The sequence below is a fragment of the Solanum stenotomum genome, chromosome 1, assembly GCF_019186545.1.
Source record: "Solanum stenotomum isolate F172 chromosome 1, ASM1918654v1, whole genome shotgun sequence".
Classification (NCBI taxonomy): Eukaryota; Viridiplantae; Streptophyta; class Magnoliopsida; order Solanales; family Solanaceae; genus Solanum; species Solanum stenotomum.
Window position 1 is genome coordinate 63,046,562 of NC_064282.1, and position 22,218 is coordinate 63,068,779.

A 22,218-nucleotide genomic window follows, 5' to 3' on the forward strand; every position below is an offset into this window, starting at 1 on the left:
ACCTTTAACCGACATAGAGACCATGTGAGTTATAACCTTAGTTCATTACGTGGATCCACGAGCTAATGTCTATCTTAGACAAACCTATGGTGGCACATAGTTTATGGGACATGGCTAATCGTCACTTGTCCACTCGGTGCTAAGCATAAATCCCATGGAATACTCATTCATCTTAACTTATCTTAATATTCATGGACATTCAACGCTTGTCTTATCATTGGAGGTCATGGGCAATCACTGCTAGCCCTCATCATCCATGGAAGGATGTGGTAGCCAATCCAAGCTAAGTTTCATTAGAATAGTTCCTTAAATCTTAATTCATCTTAGGTGAGAAAACCTTTCAACCTTATGAATTATTTATGTGAGAAAATTCTTTCATAATCACAACAACAATACTTTATTCTCAAAGCATCCTTAAATCGTTTTTCATCAATTTCATAAAGAACATGCATATCTTCATAAATTCATCCTTCATAGCTCAAAAGTTTCTTCATATGATTTTAGTCTAGAAATCATAGATTTCACATGGGTTCATGGAAATTCAACTTAAAAACATGTAATTATCTCAATTCATGCATAAAAAGACATAAAACAATCAATTAGGTCATAATTGAAAAGAACCCATGAGATTGAGTAAAAACACTAACTTCAATTGGAGATTCTACCTTGTAAAAATTGGAGAAATTAGGTACCTTATGGAGGAAAGGACTTCATAGGTGATTACTATCATACCTTGATGCCAAAAACTTGCAATTAATGGTGAATTTGGAGACTTGATCTTGAAATCGTAGACTTGTTCTTCTTCTTAGAGCGAGAAATATTTGAAAGGATGAACTTGATCAACTTTTAGGAATTTTAGGAGAATGGATTGAATTACTGAATTTGGGGGTAAAACTACCTATATAGGGCCTAAGGTAAAGGGTAAAACAACATAATATTGGGTTAATAATATAGGAAATACCCAAAAGTCCTTCTAAAAATAACTGTTGACCTCCATCGACGGTGGGGATGGACGGTCCGTAGGTGAGCCTACGGACCGTCGTCCTAGTCGACCGTCGATGGGTTCAGAAACTTGTTATTTGGACCCTTGACTGACGGGACCCATTTACGGTTCGTTGGTCAACCTACGGTCCGTACATGGCCTCCGCGAGTCTTGCTGAAATTTCTTAGAATCCCACTAAATCTGAGACTCACCTACGAGACCTATTTACGATTCGTGCATTGGATGACGGACTGTCCTGGTGAACCGTATAAAAGTACCGGGACTTGACACTTTCAGGAAATTTTGGACTTTCCACCCATGGCCCCACTTACGGATCGTGTACCAGTCCACGAGTCGTCTGTGGTTCCATTGGTGCTGGCACTAGTTCCAGGAAAAAGCTGCAATTTTTCATATTTTCAAATCAAAGGTGTTATAGTCGGCCTATGATGCCTAATGAGTACCTGTTATTTTGGTACTCATGCTACATTTTGCATCTATTTTGTGATGCAGGTCCGAGCACTAGTTATCGATTCTAAGATCAAGCCTACAATTGCCTAATTCAGAGGCGAGGTTGAGCATTTCAGACTTTACCTCTGTCTGTATTTTGATAACTCGTCTTGTTGTATTTTGAGATAAGTTTTTTGTATTTTGGGTCCAACTTTTGGGACTTGTACTCCTTATTTTAGTAGCTCAGCACTTGTGACTTTCAGGTTCTGGGAGAGATTCTATTATATATATATATTTTGGTTTGCTTCCATTTATTCTTCTGTTTATGTATTTAAATTGTTGCTTCCGCTTTGGCTTTGTCTTTACACCCATTACTTGTCGTTTCAATTTATGGGTTGACTTACTTACTAGTGAGTTATAGTTGATGCTATTCTGACTCGAGAAATCGAATCGTGATAAAAAAATTACTAATGATTACATTTTGACATTAAAATGCATCTTAGAATTATGATGCACTGCTGAAATCTCTTTCTCATACTTATTCAAATTGAATCACTATAGATTATAAAAATTAATGTATTATACGAATGTTCAACACATTCCAAACAACTTTCAGCTAACCTTCTTCTTGTGTGATCCATTGTTTCAACATTCACAAAAATTAACGTGTGTAATTAAGTTAGTCAACGTGTCGTGATATGTTAAGATAAAATTGTAGTTTGTTAATTATTATTTTTATAATTATTCGTGGTTAGTTAAGAAAAAGACTTTAGCAATGTGTTGTTATTGTAAGTCATGTTTTAATAGCAAAATAAAATCTTTAATGTAAAAAACATAAGTATACAAAATAAGATCTTAATAATCACTCTATATCAATAGTTTTATTTTTCACCAACATAGCAATAGATTTTTTTCAAAAATATTAAATAAAATTAATAAAAAGAAAACAAAACGAAAATAGGAGAGAGATTATTATGACCCACAATTGATTCTTCTTTTCCTTAATTTTTTCCCATTATTTATTTACCTTCCACAATTAACTCAAATTGTTATACATTCTCTTTCACCAAAAAAAGGTATTTTAACCAAATTAAAACTCTCTACCTACTCTATTCTGAAAGTTTGTTCAATTATGGATGTAAACAGTGTTTCAATTCTAATTCAACACAACAGACGATGGGATGGAAAAAATATGTGTGGATAGATCATGACGATATTGATGATTGTTATTTGGTGTTTCTTTTCGTTATTGTTATTTTGTAATATGACAATAGTAGATTTTTATGTGATGGGTGTTGGTGTATTTGATATAATATAGACAATTTATTATACATCAACTTTGGTTGGTGTATGTTAGGGGTGTACATGACCAGGCTGGTTCAGGTTTTTCAAATATCAAATCAAACCATTTGTATCGAATTTTTAAATCTATAAACCAAACCAAACCAATAAAATTCGGGTTTTTTAACCTCGGGTTTTTTCGGATTTTCGGGTTTTTTTTGGTAAAGTATTCATACAAACATATAATTTACTTGTACTCCAAATATTTCTTTAGTCCTACCAAAATACAACTATCTAAGGTGTTCCTTAAGAAAATAACACAAAATATGATATGAATAATGACACTAAAATATCCAATAATAAAATAATGATAATGAAATCGCGTAAAATAAATATTGCAAATTAATAAGTCATAATGAAAATGATCATAATTTAAAAATACTAAACCATGGTAAAATAAGTTTAATAAGTATTACTTACATGACTAAATATTAAAGGAAATTAAAATTAGATTATGTATTTGAATTGTCTAAACCAATGAAAAATCAAAGAATAAATATTCAATATTATTGTCATTCTTAGTGTTGAATTGATTTTCTTTTTGCATTAGTATTAATTTGATTTTAATTTAAGCTTTATTATAATTACCAACATCTGTGGACTATAATCTTTATCGAACCATTCAGAATTCTTAGTTTCAAACTTGAAATAATATATTAAAAGATAAAAAATATGAAAAAGTATAAGAAATATTTAAAAATTATATCAAAGTAAATATTTTTTATGTATAAAATGAAATTTTAAAATTATATATATAATGTCGGGTTGGTTTGGTCTCGAGTTGGTTTTTTTTTCAATACCAAATCAAGTTAAACCTATAACACCCCTCAAAATGAAGTAGGATAAAGTAGAGCCTCACATGGATGTTATGCATTAATAACTTGTTAAAATAATGAAGAATAGCCTTTTTAGTCAGTTTTAAAGAGTTTGGAAGTCAAACGTCAAGGGACGACCAAGACGTTCGGAAACTAGTCTTTTACGTGTTGGTGTGTTCTAGTATGTTGTTCATGTTTTTATGTGTTGTTTGGAGTCTAAAATCAGTGGAGGTGACCCTAGTGTCTTAATAAATTTTTTTAGGATCAAAACGTCCGGGTACGACTCCCTGGGACCACCCTAAGGGTCCCCAAGGAGGACCCCAACCCTTGGCAAAACAAGCTGCCAAAGCAACTTGCAAAATGTGCTTGGAGGGAGCATGTCCGCGTCGCGGACTAGCTCCACCAAGGACTAAAAGTTTGGTCCCCATCGCGGACGTGTCGCGGACTCCTCTGCCTCGAAATTTAATTTCCAGAAACTTGTGGGAACACCTCCGTGTCGCGAACTTGTTTTCCGACGAAATTTGCGAAAATAAAACTCAAGTTTGACTTGTTTAAAAAGGTCCAACTAAGTGAGGGGTACTTTGGGTACTTTGGGGGGTTATTATAAATGATCATTCTACCTATTTGAGGGTATTTTAAGTGGATAAAACCCCAAAATCTAGAGTTGGACCTCATTATTCCAATTGAACCTTCCCTCTCAAATAAACTCTCTCTAGAACTCCATGGAAGACATCTTTGAAGCTTCAAGCTAGGGATGGGTTCCTACAGATTTCTCCTTCAAATTCCTAGGAAATTAATCATAAAGGTATGGGAATTTTATCTTTGATTCTCCTTTCAATCAAAGAGCCAAATCAAAGAGATTTCAATGTTTTTCAAAAACACTAAAAAAACCCCAATTTCAATTCTAAGCTTGGGTTCTTGCATGAAAGTATTTCAAATGATGTTTTATGTTAATATTGATGATTTTAAGGTCAAAAATTCCATGAACCCTTGCATATATTGTAACCCTAATTTTGGGTCTAAAGTGGGTCTATTGATTATGAGCTAATAATGTGATATTAGTGTGTAGATTGTTATGGGCTATTGATTTATGTATTGTTCTATATTGGATTATGAGGAATTGATGGTCAATTGTGTTATATTGGATGTTGGCCTTGAATGGGCAATTGTGACCTAAGGTTTATGATGATAATGAAGTTGTGAATAGATTATTTGATTCTAGTATTATATATGTAATAGATGTTAGAATTGTGACGCTTGATCCCTTTGAAAGTGGGGAGGTGTTTACTTTATAAGCATGTTGTGATCATGGCCCTGTAGGCAAAGTTGGATGATTGTTGTTTTGAGTAATGTTGATTATATGAAGGTAATGTGATATGATGTGAATTTGTGTATGGTTTTAAGAGCATGAAATGTGACCTTGTGTAGAGAATTTATGTGTTATGATTGGTTGTTGTCTTCTTTGAATGACTTATAAATGAAGGAGAGGTTAGGGTAGACTATGTTTACCTACTCTCACACCTAGTGAAGAATGAATGAAAGAATGTAAGAATGAATGAAAAGAATGGGAGTTAATACTAATGAAAGAAAGTTGGGTCTATTGTAAGGATAGTCTCATAAAGTACTCCTTAAATGAATGGGGTTCCTAGATGAAAGGTTTTCTCATCTTTGAATCCAAGAGCTTCCTTAATGAATGAATGAGGGTTAGGATGGGTATTCTTTCGTGAGTTGAGATGAGAATACTTAGTAGCAATCCTTATCCCTAAATGAATGAATGTTGGGTTAGGATGAGTACTCCTTCGTGAGTTGAGATGAGAGTACTTAGTAGCAATCCTTATCCCTAAATGAATGAATGTCCTAACTCCGTGGGAGAGTAATGTCTAGCACCGAGAGGATATGAAGATGGGTGGATACTCCTTCGTTAGTTGAGATGTGAGTATTTAGTAGCAACCCTTAAGATGGGTGCCCCTTCGTTAGTTGAAATGTGGGTACTTAGAAGCAATCCTTCTGTCCCTTAACTATGTGCCCACATAGGACTAGCAAGTGGTCTCTACCACGTAAAGGCTAAAAGAATGACCCTACCTTAGGCAAGTGGGGATCCTTCATCCGGTAAGGGTATTACCGAGATTCCATGTCAAGCTCCATGGTCTATGTCGGTTAAGGCTCTTCCTCCACACTAATGAATGAATGAACTAGGGTCTCTTAAGGGTGTACTACTTAGGATAGGTGGTGGAATGGGACATCATCTAAACATTGCACAAGTAGACATTTAAGGGAGATCTTGGTGTGTCTTAGTAATGATAATGAATGAATGAATCTTATTGGGCTAATTAATGAAAGCGTTGGTCTTTGAGCATGCTAATGTGAAAGTGAGTCATAGTGAATTGAATGTAAGTGCTTATGTTGAATTGAATGTATGTGATGATCTTATGTCATTAGTGAATGAAGTTGTCTAAATGCATTAAGTTGAATCAGCGATTTATGTTGAGATGTGAATGGAGCTTGTCTGGTGTAGCCTTAAGGATCACTTGAGTGTGGTATGGAGAGGTAGTATGGGTTGCTTCACCATGTCTTACTTAGGTGAGTCTTGGGATGACATTTGATGGGTGTTTTAGCTTTATGAAGTGACTTGTTGGCTTATGTGCTTATATGTTTTATGTGTTTAATTGGTGAAGGTTGAGGTATGCATGGTAAGTGCACTTTGTGTGACCTTAAGGTGATGCCTTAGTGTGGGTGATGGTATGAGACGTTGCCCATACATTGCACAAAGATATTGCTTAAGGGTTACTTAAGGTGGAGGTCCAAGGCAAGACGGTAAAGGTAAATGGGTTATGTATGTTTATGAGGTATTGTGAAGCATATGACTTTGTATTGTTGGTTGTGACTTGTAAGGTGCCTATTATGTTGATGTTCATGAGATTTTATCAAAATGGCATGAAAGCATAACTTCCTCACAAATGTCCTTTTTAGCATGTTTTGCATATCCTCATACTTAGTACGTGTGTTGTACCAACCCTTTTCTTCTATTTTACTACAAGTGTAGGTTGTGGTAAGTAGGAGGAGCTTGTGCTTTGGAGTTGTTTGGATTGCTTCACTCTTCCAAGTCTTTGGTATGTCCTCAAGATTCGAGGACTATGCTTAGAAGTTTCTTAGTCATTGTAATAGACACTTAAGTTTCATTTCATTTGTAAAGGGCCGTGTCCCTTAGTACGTTTTAAGTTCTTGTCTAAGATTGGCTAAAGAGACTTAGTAGTTCCGCTTGCGTATTGGTGTTTTCAAATGTTGATGACTCTTGAAGTCTTTATTGAATAAAAGTTTTAAATTCTTAGTGATTTTTATGATCTATGTGATGAATGAATGCTAAGGCTTGTATAAGACCTCCGAGAGGTCGAATACACATGTAATGGCTAGGGGGTGCTCTCGGGTCGTTACAAAACCAATCATTAGTCGGTTTTTTTTCTCGGTTTGTGGTTTGGTTCGATTTTCGGTTCGATTTTGTACGCCCCTAGTGTATGTGTAAGTGTTACGACGGAATTGGTGATTTGTTAACATAATGGATTTAAAAGATTTGATATGTTTTTCCGTGCTTGATAATTCAAAATCTAACCATATTAATGTTGTATGTGATGGTGTAGTAAATATATTTTAGATATTTAGCTTCTTTAGTTTTTGGTAGATGTGTTGGTGTATTTGATATATTTTAGATAATTTATATACACCAAATTTGGTTGGTGTATGTGTGTGTTTATGATATGCATCGTTGTTGTTAAATAACTTGGTAGTTTGTAGTGTATGTGATTTTTGGTTGGATTAAGATATATACATTGATAAAATTCTTGGTTAGATCATGGTGTAATATTGATTTAAAATATGTATTATTTATCATATTAAACTGTACACCATATTTTTACCGTACATCATTTATGTACACTATAATTAATATGTAAATTTTTAAAACTAATATTACATGATGGTGTTATGCATTTAGTTGATTGTTTAATTAAATTTATTATATAAATTAGTAATTTTGGTTAGTTTATGGTGTAAATGTTTGGTGTATATCAGATATTATATATCAGATAGAAATGTATGCCAAACTTTTACCGTAATGTATACCTTAATTAAATTATAATTATGAATTTTTTTTTATTATAAATAATTGATTATATTATGATTTTATAAATTGACATAGGTTTGAATGTTTCTAACTATGTATGAAACTGTGCTGCAGGAATGCATGTGATTTCAAGATTGCATGACTGACTGATATATGACGCAACCACCAAATATAATCTATTGCTTCTCAATTAAAAGTCAAAACAACAATATTTTAGTTGATAATCAAATGTGTTGTGCTAAAAAAAAAATGGTGCATAATTGATTAAATTATGGTGTAAGTCATTTTAACGCTGGGACATATAAAAAAAATATCAATTTTATAACGTATTATAAATCATTTTAAATATCTAGCTGATCACTATAATGGTATAATAAATAGTAAACGTCAACGTTATACCATAATGTACACCATTATAAAGAATCAAATTAAATTACAGCACTTCCAGAGACACCGGAAAGTAAATCAAGCAGTATTCTAAGAAGGATTGGCTTGGGGACATCTTCTTCTAACTATAAGAATCATATGGACGTTGAAGTGACTGAAATAAAGAAACAGACAGCAATGAGTATCTGCAACATCAACGTTATTGCGGCTGGTAAATAAGATGGCACTGCATTATCTCTTGATAGACTAAATTCATAATCCAATTGTTGTTCGTCTTCAAGTTCCGTTGTAGAAATAGTTGTGAAGTCTGATTCAGGACATGGTCAAACTGGCCAAATAGGTAGTTCCTTTATTCAATAGAATAAGCAATCAATTCCTCTAGCCTAATATGCTCTTCTGCATATCCTAACCAAGGGAGGGAGTGTTTGCAAATTCTTGCAGTTTACATGTTTGACCAGTAGCAGGTTATTTGGAAACTTCATCTCGAATATCATACCCATTTTAATATTTGGTGTATTACGTCTCAATATCTTAGTGTGGAATCAACTCCTCCGTTCATATATATATATATATTGAAATCATATTGTACATCAATTGACATCATATATGATTTTCAATTTTCTTTTTTAAATATTACTAAAAGGAATTCTATCATTGGTATACAAATTAGTATGCATAAATAATTATTATGGTATGCAAATGGATTTTTAATGATTTTATGTATATTGATATTTCATATAATGGAATATAAATTGATATTTCTTTTATAAAAGAATTGAAACGGAAATGGAGAGATAGAGAAAAAATCAATAATAATTATATCAAATAAGAAATGTGTTTAATGGTAGGAATCCTATTAATTGGGCAATAAATTATCTCCCAAAAAATTAGCACCAGAATTCAAAAAATCAACTAAAAGAGAGAAAAAGAAACGTGTATCCTAAAAAATGTAAAGAATCATATTCAAATATTCAACTATAATGTCATTGAGAATCTCAAAAGTAAACGATATATGTCAAAAATTATATATTAAATTGAAGTGTACATCAAATTGCCACCATAATGTATACCATATTAAGAAAATTTATACCAAAAAAACATGTCTATGCCATTCTATGTCCTAATTTTTATATATATATTATATTCTGCAGATAATTAATAGCAAAAAAAAACAAGAGGTTTATACTATTCTATATCATATTTTTTATCATTATATAATTCTGAAAGTAAAAAAATAACGTAATTGAAGAGAGAGAAAAAATATTTTTTTTTCAAGTGTAATTGTGCTAAGTAAGAAAGAAAAAAAAAACAAAAAAAAAATGTAACCAATCAAAAAAGTAAAACAATAAATTATGAATCATATAAAAATATAAAATCAACCCACCAAACTAAAAGATAGGTAAAAAAAATCGTATAAAAATATGCACATTTAATAAGTTGTCATATTTGTAATTAAAATATTAATATTGTAAATAAAAAGACTAGATTAATATTATGTAAATTAAAGTCTTAAATTGAATATTCTAGTAATTTTTCCATGTTATTACTGTAAATACGGTTTTAGCCTTTAATTGTGATTCATAGTTATAATTTTATAACACGTTCAATTAGCTTCCATAAATGGATAGAGTTTAATAGTTAACTAATGACATTTTCCTCATAAAGTTTTTAAAATAAAATAATATCTAAGATGTTATGTTATTATGAAATACGTTTATTTTAATTTTAAGATTTTAGAAAAAATATTTTATTTTTTTGTAAACTGATTTACATAATAATTTATTTTGATGAAAAATTTCATTAAGTGTGCTATATGTAAATGACACTGTTGTTAAAAAAAAACATAAAAAAGAAGAGAAAACTTGAAGAGTTTTTGGAAATAAACACCCCTCAGGTATTTAAAACTTGCGAAAATATGATAGTTGAGGTGAGCAACAGCTACATGTCACTCCCAGCTGTGTTGGCCCTCTACGTGTTTAATCCAAATTCAAACAAAAAAACTTGAATAATTAAGCAGCACATCACTCACATAGTTTTTTAATTCTATATCCATTTCTCCCTTGCGCTCCCAAATTAAAGAAGAATGGCCATCTCTAATCTTATAATTGTAAAGACATTTCCTCCTTTATTTCACATCCAAATCAATAATTATAAATATGATTACCATACCAAGAAACTGGCTCTGAGGTCTAACATCCTATGTCTAAAAACAAACAATATTAGTACTACTTCTCTACTTTTTGACCAACCTAGACCTAGTCTATTCAAAGATAAAGATTACAAGCTTTCCTGGCAGGAAGAAGTTAAAAGTGCATACCCTTTAGAGATTTCCAACCAAAACTTGAATGATGATGAAAAATTGCAAGAATTGGTTGACAAGAGGTGTGTGGATAGTGTGAGAATGTTGATAGTAGACTCAGTGCAACATGCAAAGGCAGGGCATGCTGGAATGGCTCTTGGGATGGCTGAGGTTGCATATTTCTTGTATAGACATGCCATAAGGTATAATTCAACAAGTCCCAAGTGGTTTAATAGAGATAGGTTTGTTTTGAGTGCTGGACATGGATGCCTTCTTCAGTATGTTTGCCTTCATTTTGCTTTATTCCAATCTGTTCAGGTATATACAATTTATTTATGTTAGCTCAATATTTCTTTGTAACAAGAAAATTTCCATAAGGTTAAGGCCTAAAACTAGGACCTGTAGATCCAATCATATAACCAAGGGCCCTCTTCAGCCAAAAATTATACTATTGTTTATATGTGGATAAAATTATTATTTTTTGTAGACATAGCATATGTTGAATCCCCTGGCTTCTTCGTGTCTTTATTTCTTCATATTTTAAACAACTCACTGAAAATCTTCGCTCCGCCACCACATATAATTATAACAAGTGATCTCATGAATATTTTCTCCTGGTAAACCCAACAATGAATTGTATCAATTGCCATGTGAGTAGATGGCTGGTCTACCTAAATTGTGATAATGTAAAGTATTTGCCCCCAACTCAAATAGGACATGAACTTTAGAGATCACAAGGACCCTAAAAAACAAATAAGCTAAAGTGCAAATCTATACAAGCAAGTCAACGTGTTATGTTTGGGATTAGCATAATTCAACACAGAAACAGGGCACCCAGTGACATTTCAGATCATTTCCTGAGATATTAGTCTTACTTTAAATCCTTAATATTGAAGAAGTAATACTATACTGTGTTGATGCGAGGTTTACCTTCACTACAACAAAAAAACAGCTTTTAACGGCAATAAATATGCATATTAATAAAGAGTGCTTAAGTCTTTACCGACATTAGTTAATTGTCATTGAGATCCAATGTCGCTATAGGCTTTAGAGCATTTAAAAAAAGTGCTAAAATGTAACTGCCACTAGTAATTGCCTCTCAAGAAACATATTTAGCTGCAATTAACCTATTGCCATTAATTAATTGTCACAAAAGGTCATTCTTGGTTAATGCTTTTTCTTTTCTCTATTGTTGTCATCTGATAAAATAGACGTTAGGGGAAACAGAGAGATGTTTCTGCATAGCATTTTATTTTCCTTACATACATAGACGGTTCGATGGTAATTATCACTTGTATTCGAGTGTTCTGCTTTGTACATGTAAACAGTTTTCATCAAAAATTTAAGTGAATTATTGCGTCATTCAGATTGAAGACCTTAAATGCTTGTGTAAGCTTGGAAGCCGGACACCTGGGCATCCAGAGAATGTAGTGACACAAGGCATCAAAGTCACAACCGGTATAGCTAAATGCCAGTTTGCTTTCATCTTTCTTATTTCCCGGACACCTGATGACAGTGTTTGAGCTATATTTTCAATTTGGTGTAATCTCCATGATCATAATTTTGTCTCACAAGTAAGGAATTCTCTTAAATAATATGTGAAAAAATGCACGAAAAAGCCCTTTGCAGGAGCTCATATTGAAAACGTCCTCGTTAACTGTGGCTAGTGCTGACAAAATATATACAAATTTGAAGTATCTGCCCAAAAGCCACCCTCCAGTAACAAACAGATGGGTAACTGATTTTTAAATGTGGGTACAATCTAGATGAAGTCAATACAACCCTTCAAGAAAATGGGTAAATAGTGGATTTCCCGGGCAACTTCTCTGCTTACTAATTTAAATCGAAGATCCTTCATTTCTTTGGTTAAATATTGTCTTTTACAATTGTATGATCTTAGCTCCAATCAATGGTAAAAATTGTAGATGGCAACTAACTGGGTGAAATATAAAATGAAGTGCATGATAGCTGTTTTGTTTTGTTCGAATATCCTTTGTTTTGTATAAAGGTTATCTCTTGTATCTCCAGCTGTATATTTCATTATCATTGATATTTACAGGAGTACTCTAATTTTTGACTTTTTGTATGAATATAATATCACTAAACTAAAAGCCTCTCGGATAACAAGGAACATTTGTTAAAAGTTCTATAAAGAGCCTTACGTAACTTGATATGAATTGTGTTGGATTTTTCATTGGAGGATACGACGATATTATTGTTTTCTCAGCAAACATGATCAGCATGATATATTGAATTCTCAATTTTTGTGTTACACTACAGGCCCTTTGGGACAAGGTGTTGTGAATGCAGTTGGTCTTGCTTTAGCAGAAGCTAACCTAGGTGCAAGATATAATAAGCCTGATGTTGCTGTTGTTGATCACAGAACGTAAATAGGCTGACTTATCCTCTTTATTTTGTGGATGACAGCATTTCACTCAGATATATTTTCTTCAGGTATTGCATCATGGGTGATGGCTGTTCTATGGAAGGCATATCAAACGAGGCTGCATCCCTAGCTGCACATTGGAAGCTGCACAAGCTTACATTGATATATGACGATAACCATAATACTATCGATGGTATAGCACTGACCTTGCACTTTCAGAAGACATATCAGCACGATTTGAAGCTCTAGGATGGAACACTATCACTATAGATAACTCGCAAGGAAATTTAGACGCGTTCAAGAATGCGTTGATCTCTGCACATTGTGAGACCAGAAAACCAACTTTCATCCGGGTATGCAGAGTCGGTATTTCGCCTAGAACATAATAGATATGTCATTATGAGTTCATTCTATAAGTTGTAGACTACCTTCCAAGTTTCCAATTATTCCTGGTGCGGTAGTACACTGCCTACTGAAAACAATAATAGGGAAATTGTCAAAAAAGGAAGGATCATCAAAGGCTCACCACGGAACCTTTGATGATGATGATGTAAAGCAAATGAAACAGAAAGTTAAATGGAATGATAGAGAACCTTTCCACGTCATTCCTATGGTTTATAGGTAATAATTTTTATTCACCATATAATTAAAGACAAGAAAGATTGTGTTGTAAGATAGTAGGTGCATTTGTTATTAATATTAGGGAAATGCAAGCACAAATAGATCTTGGTGGAAGCTTAGAGCAGGAGTGGAACTCTAAACTTGATTATTACCAAAACAAATACCCTGAGGAAGCAGCAGAATTCAAGCTTCTTGTTGCTGATGGGATGATTCCTGGCTGGGAAAGCTCATTTCCAGTAAAATATGCATCCATCTAGTTTTATACCTGCTACAAACTAATTCATCTGAAATGTGTTTGTTGTCTCAAAGAAGACAAACCAAGTTTACATATTTGTAGCCCTTAAACATTAGATGTTTGTGATTGTCGTTTAAAATGTATCATAAGATATATAAGGCCTCACCATCCATAGTTATTTACTCTTCTTCAGCCAGAATATTTTATCTAAATTTTGGTACACTATCAACAACAGAAATGGTCCATGTCTGATCCAGTGGATTCCACCGGAGGATATTCAGGGAAGTGCTTGAATGCACTTGCTAAAGTGCTTCCAGGACTTATTGGGGGTAGTGCAGACCTTGCAGCTCAAATCAAGCCTATCTCCATAATTTGGGAGACTTCAAGTAGCCCGATTCCCCATGGGGGCAAAACATTAGGTATGGAGTCCGGGAACATGCAATGGCTGGAATTTCCAATGGACTTGCGTTGCACGGTGGAGGGCTGATACCATTTGCAGCAACTTTCCTTGTTTTCTCAGATTACATGAAGAACTCTGTCAGATTGTCTGCTCTTAGCCATGCTGGAGTCCTCTACATTTTGACCCACGACTCAGTCGGAATAGGTGAGGATGGACCAACTCATCAACCAATTGAACGCCTTGCTGGTCTTCGAGCGATTCCCCACTTGCTGCTCTTCCGACCTGCTGATGGCAAAGAAACTGCTGGAGCCTATAAGGTGGCCATTGAAAACCGAAGTGTACCTAGCCTTCTTGCATTATCAAGGCAAAAGGTGGCAGCGAATGTGGAAGGAGCATTGGCTGATGCAGTAGGGAAAGGCGGTTACATTGTTAGCGACAATTCTGAGAAGGAGCTACCGGAAATCATATTGATTGGCACTGGATCAGAGCTGTGTTTGTGCGAAGCCAGCGCAAACGTGCTTAGAAAAGAAGGGACAAGAGTAAGAGTCGTTTCACTTGTGTGTTGGAGACTTTTCAATAGGCAGCCAAGGGATTACAAGGAGTTTGTTTTACCATCGAGTGTATCAAAACGTGTTAGCGTGGAGGCAGGCTTACCCTTAGGGTGGAAGGAGTATGTCGGAGATGAAGGCATTGGTATGGGGATTAACAGAAGATAGAATGAAGAACTCTAGATTTCCAGAATGGAATTTCATTTCCTTTCAATGTGTATTTCTATACATCCCAGCTCTGTTATTTATACAAGTATATTCCATGAAATAAAATAACCTAACAAACTCTGACACCTCTAACAAAAACATGTACATCTAATCCTATTCTAGAACCCTCTAATATTCCTACAGATAAGGTTAAAAGGAAAACAAATAATATGTATGTATAAGGGTAATGGACATCTGTCAAATATAGATCAAACCAATAGCTAATCCAAAAGTTTATTATATGTGACCCGGCCCATAAGTTTCAAGACATTTGAATTAGGTGCCAATTTTATTTAGCGCCTTTGTCTTCTTCGTCTCTTCCTCTAATACTCCCTCCGTCCCATTTTATATAATGTACTTTGATTTGACACAAATTTTAAGAAAAATGAAAAGACTCTGCAATGTTCCGAAAATACCCTTATTAATAAGTCTAAATTGTTAAATAAAAAAAAATATTATATCTCACTTTGAATAGAAAGGTTTATGACTTTTCTCTCTCTCTCATAAGTTAATGTCACATCAGTCATTAATATAAATCTAAAAGAGTCCAATATGTTTATTTCTCTCTCTTCTTTCTTCTCAACTCTCCATTCTCCATTATCTCTCTCTTAATCTTTCAATGAAGATGAAAGACTCCAAAATAATTGAGTTTTTGCCATTGTAGGTAAAAGTAGTTTTTTTTTCATGATTTTAATTATAGTTTCAAAAAATTGATAACATAAAAAAAAATGTGAAAAAAGATTTAAATTTTCAGTTTCTAGCGCCAAATTTTAAAATATTAGCTAATGGACTCCATATAAGTAGAGATACTTCATCTTTAATTTTTCAATTCTTCCTTTTACAGTTTTTCCAATCAGTGATTTTAAAATGAGTGTTGAATTTTTAGAAGTGGTGAAAAGAAAGAATAGGTTATGACAAAGTATTGAAAAAAGTGTTAAAGTACTGTTGACTATCAGCAAAAAAAGAAAAGTAGTTGTACTTTACTGGATTTCAATAACTTCTTCTTTAAATTAAAAGAGTGCAACTATTGAAATAATGAGATTCAAGAAGAGTAAAATAGGGATAATGTCATTAAATATTTACCAAATAAGAAAATATGTCATTATTTTTGAGACTGACCAAAAAGGAAAGTGAATCATATAAATTGGGATAGAGAGAGTAAGTGTTGCTCCGGCGACCACCCCCGCAAGTGGGAGACCGGTGACCGGACGCCCAACTTGGACAAAAAATGATGATGAAGAGGTCCTGCTAAAGCATTTGTGAATACATCAGCAATTTGGGAGGAGGATGGCACAAAAGACAGAGAAATAAGACCATCAAGAAGTTTTTCACGAACAAAATGACAATCAATCTCAATGTGCTTCGTTCGTTCATGAAAGACAGGATTTTTAGCTATGTGGATGGCTGCCTGACTGTCACAGTGAAGAGAAACTGGAAGAGATGGAAAGACAAAAAAATCGGAGAGAAGCCTGACAAGCCAAGCAATTTCTGCGACAAGTCTTCGCATGGAACGGTATTCTGCCTCCGCCGATGATAAAGAAATAACAAGTTGTTTCTTTGGTTTCCAAGAGATCGGGTAACCACCAAGTGTAAGAAAAAAACCACTAACAGATCTTCAGCAATCTGAACAAGCCGCCCAATCGGCGTCACAATAGGCGATGAGATGAAAAGACGAATCAGATGAAAGGAAAAGCCCAAGACCAGGATCATTTCGAATATAGTGGAGTGTATGCAAGGCTGCCTCAAAATGGCCAGAGCAGGGTGATTGCATATATTGACTAAGATGTTGAACAACATAAGCCAAATCGGGTCTTGTATGTGTTAAAAAATTGAGTTTGCCTAGAAGACGTCGATAAACTGTTGGATCCGACAGAGACTCTCCAGAAATCAAAGACAATTTAATGGAGGGATCCAAAGGGGTTGAGACACGACGAGGCTCAAGATCATGATACTCAGAGAGTAAATCAAGTGCAAACTTGCGTTGCGTCACAAGTAATCCTCCAGGTTCTGTTAAAATCTCCATACCCAAAAAATAATTAGCTATGCCCAAGTCTTTGATTCGAAATTCAGAATCAAGAAACAATTTCAGATCAGTAATATCTTCCATGTTATTTCCTGTCAACAGGATGTCGTCAACATATACAACTAGAATGGTAATCAAGTCGCCAGAAGTTTTAACAAAGAGGGAATAGTCATTGAGAGAACAAATAAAGCCTCGTGTACCCAAACCAGAAGAAAGACGAGCATACCATTGACGGGAAGCCTGCTTGAGTCCATAAAGAGATTTGCGAAGGTGACGTTGAGAGGATGAAGGAGGATCAAGACCAGGAGGAAACTTCATAAAGACTTCTTCAGTCAGATCACCGTGAAGAAAAGCGTTGTTAACGTCCGGTTGATATAAAGACCAGTTCTTTTTTACAGCAATGCTAAGAAGGCATCTGATAGTTGTCATTTTGACAACAGGTGAGAACGTTTCGGTATAGTCAATGCCTTCCCGTTGTTTATCCCCTCGTATAACCAAACGTTCCTTCAAGCGTTCTAATGATCCATCTGATTTCAGCTTGACTTTATAAATCCATTTGCACGCAATGCCAATTTTCCAACAGGAAGATGTACGACATCCCAAGTGCGATTAGTCTCAAGTGCCTCAAGTTCTTTAGACATTGCAATTTGCCAACCAGGGTGAAGTGCTCCTTGCCGGTAAGATGTTGGTTCTGTAATTTGACAAATAGAGCTAACTATGTGCTGGTTGTGTGAAGAAAGGGAGGTGAAAGAAAATGAATGAAAAGGAAATAAAGGCGGATTAGGAGAAATCACTGAAAATGCATTGTTACAAACATAATCAGAAAGATAAGATGGTGTAGTGTGTATGCATGAAGACCTTCTCAGTTCAGCTGTTGGAGATAACACAACCCTTGGTGATGTAGTTTCTTGGATGGGAAATGAAGTAGAAGAAGGTGGAGAAGAAAGCGATAAAGAAGGAGATGACTGACTAGGCTGGAAAGGAGATGAAGGATGAATAGAATCATTTGTAGGAGATGAAGGTGGACTGGAAAACTCAGTAGTTTGTGAGTAAATAGGACTGGACTCGACATTTTCAGTAGGAGGAAAAGCTGCTGGAAAGAGTCTTGACATAGGAATAGCATAAGCAAAAGGAAAGATTGTTTCACAAAATTTCACATTTCGAGAGACAAAGACTTTGTTGGCCTGCAAATGCAGAATTTTGTACCCTTTTTGCCCAAAAGGATAATCTAAGAAAACCCCTGGAAGAGCTCGAGGAGACAATTTATCCCTAGATCTCGCTAGAGTGGACACCAAACAAAGGCAATCAAAGGGCTTAAGATGAGAATAGGCTGGAGATTTGTCATATAAAACCTAATAAGATGACTGACCATGTAAATATTTAGAAGGGAAACGATTAATTAGATAAGTAGCAGTTAGAAGACATTCCCCCCAAAATTTCTTAGGAAGGTGAGATTGGTAGAATAAGGCTCGACATGTTACCAAAAGATGTTTGTGTTTGCGTTACACCACCCCATTTTGTTGTGGGGTGGCTACACAAGAAGTTTGGTGGATAATCCCTTTTGATAAAAAATATTCAGATTGCATAGTGCCTGTACCCAACTCATAAGCATTATCAGACCGAATGATTTTGACTTTCGTGGAGAATTGTCTCTTCACAAAAGCTAGGAAAAATTTCAGAATAGAGAATGCATTAGATTTTGTGGATAAAAGATGTGTCCAAGTCCCTCTAGAAAAATCATCCACAATGGAAAGAAATTTTTTTTCCCCTTTATACGTAGGTGTCTTATAAGGTCCCCGTATGTCAATATGTAGTAGTTCAAAACAGTGCTTTGAGGAAATGTGGCTAACAAGAAAAGGTAAATTTGTTTGTCTTGCCATCGGACAAATTTCACAAGGAAAATGATTGTGGTCTGTTAAAAATTCTGATAAACCAGTGATATTTCTCATTGCTGGATAAGGTAAATGCCCTAAATCGATAGTGCCATAGCTTACTTGAAGTAAAATTCTTAGAAACAAAACAATTTTTATTGATAGTAGAAACTTTAGGGCAAGAAGTATTGCTAGCTACAGACTCAAAACTTGGACAAAAAGACTTAAAAGAATTTAACTTGATAACATTGATAAGACTCATATGATTTCTAGGAGCTGAAGACTGAAAGATGGTAGAACAGGAACATTAGACTTGAAAATCTTTGGTTGAGTTGTGTTATCCTCCAATAGATGCACATAAAGGCCTGCAAATACTTCACCAAAAATCAGGTGACTCTTCATGGAAAGGCCATGTAGCAGACAACCACATTTGTTAAAAATGACATCACAATCCAATTGTCTACAAAGCTGACTTACTGGCATTAGGTTATGGTTAAAAGAAGGAACATAAAGGACATTGTGTAATTCAATATCAGAAGAAAGATTAAGACTACCAAAATAGAAAACTCTCATTCTATAAGAGTTTGGCAGATTAACAAAAACAGGATAGGATAATTTCTTGACATTATGTAGAAGGTTTTTTTCAAAAGTCATATGTTGGGAGGCACCAGAATCAATAATCCAAGGGTTAGAGGTAGATGAGTTAAAACATTAGGTAAAGACATGCATAACAGCACTTATACCAGCAAAATTAGCAGTTGCATTGACTTCAATACCTAGAGCAATTGAGTTTCCAGCCTGCATTGATTGTAGCATTTGAAGTAGTTGGTCACATTGTTCCTTGGTGAATCCCTGAGAAGAAGAGCCTGAACCAGAGGAAGATCCTAAAGCATTTTCGTCCTCTGTTGCTACACAATTCGCTGGTCTATATCCAGAGATTCTCCTAGGCTTAGTGAACTTAAAATTTGTAGGAAATCTATGTAATCTAAAACATTTATCCTTCTCATGCCCCGGTTTCTTACAGTAGCTACAGAAATTGCCATTGTTCACATAGTCTCTTCTAGACTCATTACTTGTCTTTTGTGCAGAGGTTCTTGTTGCAGCAATATTAAAAGCAGCAGAGTCGGGAGTCACCTTAAGCACAGAGTGTACCTCTCTCTGCCTCTCCTCATGAAGAATGAGTGAATAAGCCTATGCAGTGGTTGGCAAAGGTTTCAACATTAAGATGTTGCCTCGGATACTTGAATAGACCTTGTTCAAACCCATTAGAAACTGAATGAGCTACTGATCTTCATTCATTTTGAAGTTGTGCTCCTTAGCACCACAACTGCAATCACAACTACAGTTCATAAAAGTGTTCAACTGTTTCATTTGGTCCCAAATTCTTTTCAACCTTGTGAAATAGCCAGCAATATCAGAAGTTCCCTGGGAAATGCTTCTGAGATCCCTTTGCAACTGGAACATCTTGGTTCCATCAGATTGACCATACCTCTGCTCTAGTTCGTTCCATAGCTCTTCTGCAGTTTGTGAGTAAATCACGCTCTCTGCAATATCCTTACTCAAGGAGTTGAGTAGCCAAGCTATGACCATATCATTGCATCTTACCCATTGAGTAAATAAAGGTGCATTAGCAGTAGGTTTAGGATACTTTCCGTTGATAAAAACAAGCTTGTTTTTAGCTGAAAGTGAGATGAGAACTCCTCTTCTCCAGTTTCCATAGCTGGTTCCATCAAAACTCATATTAATGAGATTCATGCCAGGTGAATCTGCTGAGTTGAGAAAGAGAGGATTTGAAGGATCTAATTTTTTAGAACCAGTGATGACTCCAGATGAGTCTTTCTCAACAGCTAACGTGGCATCTCCCATTTTTCAAAGTAGAAGATCAAGAAAAAAATATGAAGATGAAAGAAGAAATACGAAGAAGCAGAAGAATGAAAAGATCAATGGAATGATGAAGACAAGTAATGAATAAAATCCTTCTAGAGCTACTTGTCACGGACTTAGAGTCTCACTAATGCTCCGTGCGGCACTTGACAACTTACTCACGAATCTTTCACGATCTTGTAAGCTCAAGTAAGCCCTTTAAGACTAGATCGCTAAGAGAATGAAAAAGGAAGACTTAGAGAATTTGGAAGAAGGCTTTTGTATTAGCTTTGGAAGATTGCTTTACACTTGGATGCTTGGATTCTTGGTTGGTTTCTTTCTTGGTTGGATCTTGGTTGGTTACAAATGAGAGGCCCCTTCTATTTATACAACTTCCTAAGGACCTAAGTGCAAATAAAAATTACTTTACAAGTCCCTCTAATAATTACACTTTGGTCCCTCCCTAGAATCTTCTACTAATTCTAGGAAATTCTAAAGCTTTCCAAGAAAATATCTAGTCCCTCTTCTAGAATTCTCTATACATTCTAGAGAATTCTAAGGCTTTCTTGGAAACTATCTCGGACCTTCTATTGCCTTCTAAGTTATTCTAGAGAATTCTCTATCCTTCTTGAATAATCTAAAGGGTTCTAGAATCTTCCGGAAACCTCTCCACAACTCTAGACCCTTCTGCCCCTATCCGGACGCCAAATTTAACTGTGATGTGGCGGGACGTGACATACTGCTCTGATACCATAACAGAAGATAGAATGAAGAACTCTAGATTTCCAAAATGGAATTTCATTTCCTTTCAATGTGTATTTCTATACATCCCAGCTCTGTTATTTATACAAGTATATTCCATGAAATAAAATATCCTAACAAACTCTGACGCCTCTAACAAAAATATGTACAGCTAATCCTATTCTAGAACCCTCTAATATTCCTACAGATAAGGATAAAAGGAAAGCAAATAATATGTATGTATAAGGGTAATGGACATCTGTCAAATATAGATCAAACCAATAGCTGATCCAAAAGTTTATTATATGTGACCCGGCCCATAAGTTTCAAGACATTTGAATTAGGTGCCAATTTTATTTAGCGCCTTCGTCTTCTTCGTCTCTTCCTGTAATAATAATGTTGCTCCGGCGACAGGGATCGATGACTTTGGTTCTAGCGGACCATATTCAGAAGTATTCAACAAGTATGGTTTCACAGAGGAAAATGTGACCAAAACTGCAAAATCTTTGCTTACCACCCCACACACATTTATTGAGAGATAGGCATAAATCATTCCCCTTTTTCTTCTATTTTAAGAGTAATGAATGACTCAATAGTCATTACTCCACTTTCAATTCTCATTTGGTTTCTTCCCAAGGATGGAGATGGTAAGAACTTAACAAAAGCTTAGAGGCTTTAACATCTCAGCCAACAACATCGCTCATATTTCCAGTTCATAATCAATTGCTACACAGCATCAAATGCTAAAGGGTTTTTTTAATGTCTCTAGAAAGAAAGAAAAAAACACACAAGAATCTCACTAATTGTGAGGTTGAAGTCTAATGGGAAGTCCTTGAAGAGGGGTAGGCATTGGATCATATATAAATTTTTCATTTGGAATAAGTAATTTCCAAGTAAATTTCCTGATTAAGACGTGTAGAAAGACGAGCATCTCC

The 22,218-nt window shown here is 34.8% G+C and overlaps 1 pseudogene; it reads left to right on the forward strand.

The window, feature by feature from the left end:
• The first annotated feature begins 10,172 nt into the window (after positions 1-10,172).
• LOC125844604 (transketolase, chloroplastic-like) lies at positions 10,173-21,953 on the forward strand (annotated as a pseudogene).
• Positions 21,954-22,218: the final 265 nt, after the last annotated feature.